Source organism: Arachis duranensis, chromosome 7 (genome assembly GCF_000817695.3).
Source record: "Arachis duranensis cultivar V14167 chromosome 7, aradu.V14167.gnm2.J7QH, whole genome shotgun sequence".
Lineage (NCBI taxonomy): Eukaryota > Viridiplantae > Streptophyta > Magnoliopsida > Fabales > Fabaceae > Arachis > Arachis duranensis.
Window position 1 is genome coordinate 40,034,249 of NC_029778.3, and position 4,670 is coordinate 40,038,918.

A 4,670-nucleotide genomic window follows, 5' to 3' on the forward strand; every position below is an offset into this window, starting at 1 on the left:
CAGTAACAAATATGAGTAAAAAGCACCGCCACTCTTTAATTAGTTACTTCTGAAATCCAAACAAACATAAAGCTATCAACAGGATTAAATATCACAAGTAATGCAACTTATTACCTATCCTTTCTATAATAGTACTCGATTCCTCAAACTAAAGTCCAAGAAACCACTTTACAAAATTACTATACAACATATTTTAGAGATTATGGAAAGTTATGAAATGTGGCCTAGATATAAATGAAAAGCCAATAAAATTGAATTAGAATATGAAAAATATCTGAGAAAGAATTTAAAAAAATTATAGATGATATAACATGAAAATTCAACTGACATTAAAATTTTCACAATTTAATGTGAAATACATTGAATAGAAAGGTTGATCATACTTCAATGAAATCAAAAATGCAGCAAAGAAAACAAACTTAAATATCAAGTTAATAAATAAAATTACAAAGATTGATGGTTTTTAGAAATTTATTTTAAAAACTAAGGGAAAATATTAACTATAATAACATAATCTAGACATTGAACATGTAAGACCTAAAATTTTTAAAAAAATATTATTAGGAGTCAATTTTAAATTTATTATTTTATTAGAGATTTTATTTTTAAAAATTATTTCATTGAGAATAATTAAATCAAGTTTGGAGAATTAAAATAAAAATTTTATTTAATTTCATAATTATTGAATAATTTTTTATATTTAAATTATAAAGCGTTATTGTAAGAACCGCAACTAATCAACCGGTTAATTAAGTGATTATATTGCCCAAATTAAATTCCGAAAAGTTAGAGTGAGAATTTGAGGATTTAAATGTGATTTTTGAACTCAGTGAGTTTTTCTGAGACAGAAAAAGTGTCTTCTGTGAAAAACCGTAAAAAATTGCGAACCGGTTCAAGTCTACCCGATGCTGCGTGAGAAAAAGTGGAATCAGTCAAAAATCATAGAAAAACATTAGAAATGGAAAACCGGGAGTTAATTTTAAAGGTTTAGCCCGAAGTTGGGTCAAACAGGCTAAAAACGCTAACGGGTCGGACCGGGCCCAAGTTTGGCCCAAGCCCAACATATATAAGGTTCATTTAATGAATCAATCAGCACAAACCACACTCAAACACACACCCCCAGCTGAAAGAGAAGGGGAAGAAGAGAACCCTCGAGCACTATTCACTATCATCTTCTCAAGCTCATATCTTGAGCTACAGAGCTCCGATCACCGCACGGTTTACGGCTATGCATTCCTTGTGGAGAGCTCTACAAAACCCAAATAAAAAACTCGTAAGAAAATCTCGAATCTTTCTCAGTTATTCTCCTCAAAATTTCGAGTTTTAGGGTTTTGATTAAGTGAGAATTTGTGTTTTTTGGGGGTTTAGGTTCACTCTAATCCTTGCTTAGCATTGGGTTTTGGCTTCCAAAGCTATTGGGAAAGGTAAGAGCTCTTGAACCTTGCTGAGTTTATGTTTATGTTGAGCTCTAGGTTGATATGTGGTGATTTATATGTATATAGCTTGATATTGTGAGTTTGGCGCTTGTTGGTGATTATTGGAGTTACATTGGTGGTTGGATTGTGGTTGAAAGCTCATTTGGTGCTCAATTTTGAGTTTTAGACATATTGGGAACCAGTCAAGGTATGATTCTGGTTTCCTCTATGTAGTGTGATTCACGTTTGAGAGCGCTACCAAGTTTTTGGCACCATTGTTGATGATCACAATTTTGTGCACCAAGTTTTTGGCGCCGTTGCCGGGGATTGTTCGAGTTTGGACAACTGACGGTTCATCTTGTTGCTCAGATTAGGTAATTTTCTTTTTATTTTCTTTTCAAAAAGTTTTCAAAAATATTTTTCAAAATTTTTCCCTTTATTTTCGAAAATTATTCCAAATTTTTTAAGAATGAATTCTCGAGTTTCATAGTAACATGTTGAAGCCTGACTGGCTGTAAAGCCATATCCAAATCCTTTTGGATTGAGGCTTCCACTTGTCAACATAACGGGTATGTATACGGAGTTGGATGAAATATCAGCTGTTGCATGCTTGATTTATATCTTCTAAAGCTAGCTGGCTATTAAGCCATGCCCAACCCTTAGATTGGAGCTTTAGACTAACATTGAAAGATTCCTGGAATTCTTATTAAAATTTTTGAATCTCTTAATTTCTTTTCCTATATGTTTTTTTCGAAAAAAATAAAGGAAAATACAAAAAAATCATAAAATCATAAAAAACCAAAAATATTTTGTGATTCTTGTTTGAGTCTTGGGTCATGTTTTAAGTTTGGTGTCAATTGCATGCTTTAAAAATATTTCTTGCATTTTTCGAAAATTCATGCATTCATAGTGTTCTTCATGATCTTCAAGTTGTTCTTGGTAAGTCTTCTTGTTTGATCTTGATGTTTTCTTGTTTTGTGTCTTTTATTGTTTTTCATGTGTATCTTTGCATTCATATTGTCTAAGCATTAAAGATTTCTAAGTTTGGTGTCTTGCATGTTTTCTTTGCATAAAATTTTTTTCAAAAATATGTTCTTGATGTTCATCATGATCTTCAAAGTGTTCTTGGTGTTCATTTTGACATTCATAGTGTTCTTGCATGCATCATTGGTTTTGATCCAAAATTTTCATGTTTTGGGTCATATTTGTGTTTTTCTCTCTCATCATTAAAAATTCAAAAATAAAAAAAATATCTTTTCCTTTTCTCTCTCAACATTTCAAAAATTTGGGTTGACTTAGTCAAAAATTTTCAAAATTAGCTGTTTCTTGTAAGTCAAGTCAAATTTTCAAATTCTAAAAATCTTATCTTATTAAAACTTTTTCAAAAATCAAATCTTTTTCATTTTTATTTAATTTTCGAAAATCTAATGTTTTAAAATATTTTTCAAAAATCTTTTTCTTAGTTTTATCTTTATTTTCAAAAATTATGCTAACAATTAATATGATTGATTCAAAAATTTGAAGTTTGTTACTTTCTTGTTAAGAAAGGTTCAATCTTTAAATTCTAGAATCATATCTTTTAGTTTCTTGTTAGTTAAGTAATTAATTTTAATTTTAAAAATTAAATCTTTTCTAACCGTATCTTTTGAATCATATCTTTTCATTTTATCTTTTATATCATATTTTTTTTCAAAATTTTATCTTTTTTCAAAAATTTGATTTTAAAATATCTTTTCTAACTTCTTATCTTCTTATCTTTTCAAATTTGATTTTCAAATCTTTTTCAACTAACTTTTTGACTTTTTGTTTGTGATGACAAGTCATCATATACCCATTTTTCAAGCTAATTTCACTTGTTTTGTTAGCATTTATGCACTTTCTTGCATCCTAAGTAAGTGACTTGGAGTGAAAATACACAACTTCTCTAAATCAAGCAACCACCATGAATTTAATGTTAATCATTGAGGTTTAAGCTAATTTTGATTGCATTTTAATTGATTTATAAGCCTCTTGAATTTAGTGATACTTGGAGTGTTGTTTTGGTTTATTATAGAGGAAAGAAATCAAAGGAAAAATGCCTATGATGCATGCTACAAGGATCGAACAAGGAACCATGAGGAAGCTAGGACTTAAGGATGAGTGCCGTGCCAAGAAACCAAGGAAATTATTGTAGCGTGTGCTTCCTCCGTGTTTCGAACACGGGACAAGCAATGTGAGAACTCTGCCCTGCCCTTGGCGCGGGCAGGGCAGCATTTGGATTGGCGCACGATCCTGGCACATCACGCACGATCCTGGCGGACCAACTCTCGTCCCTGGCAGCATCTGGCGCACCAACTCTCGTCCCTGGCAGCATCTGGCGCACCAACTCTACATCACGCACGATCCTGGCGGACCAACTCTCGTCCCTGGCAGCATCTGGCGCACCAACTCTCGTCCCTGGCAGCATCTGGCGCATCAACTCTCGTCCCTGGCAGCATCTGGCAGCACCAAAATTTCCTGCCCTGCCCTCTGCGAGGGCAGGGCAGCATCCCATACACCAAGGAAAATTTCTGGCGCACCAATTTCTGAGTCTGGCGCACCAACTTTGGATTCTGGCAGCACCATGGCACATTCTGGCGCACCAACCTTTCCTGCCCTGCCCTTGGCGCGGGCAGGGCAGCATTCCAAGCACCTTGCGCACCAAGAAGCAAATTCTGCGCACCACGCCGTACCAATCTCATGCACCAAGCACCAATTTTCTGCCCTGCCCTCCACAAGGGGAGGGCAGCCTCCTGGGAGTGACTCTTAATGGGCCAAAAATTCAAATTAAAAATCCATTTGAATTCATTTCTTCACCAAATCAAAAGCCCATCCAAATCCCAAAATCCAAGAATAGAAAGTGTATAAATAGAAACTAGTTTGATGTAATTAGAACTTTTACTTGACCTTCTCACCTTTACTTTCAATTTTACTTTTACTTTCACCTTTCTTTTGAGCTTGGAATTTCTTGTAATTGTTCTTGAGAGACTTGACCGAGCACTCAGAGGATTATGGGAGAATTGACTGATCTCCTTCCTCATTCTTACTTGGGCAATTCTACTCTTGTGTTTCTGAGTTTTGGGTGTGAGAAATTGAGGAAATTCTGTCTCAATTCCCATTCAAACTCTTTTCAATCTGTTTTCTGCATAATTGAATCTGATTTCTATTCTTCTACTGCTTTCTCTTCTAATTCTTGTCAATTGCCTTGCAAACTTGGATCTAGGAAGGCAAATAGAG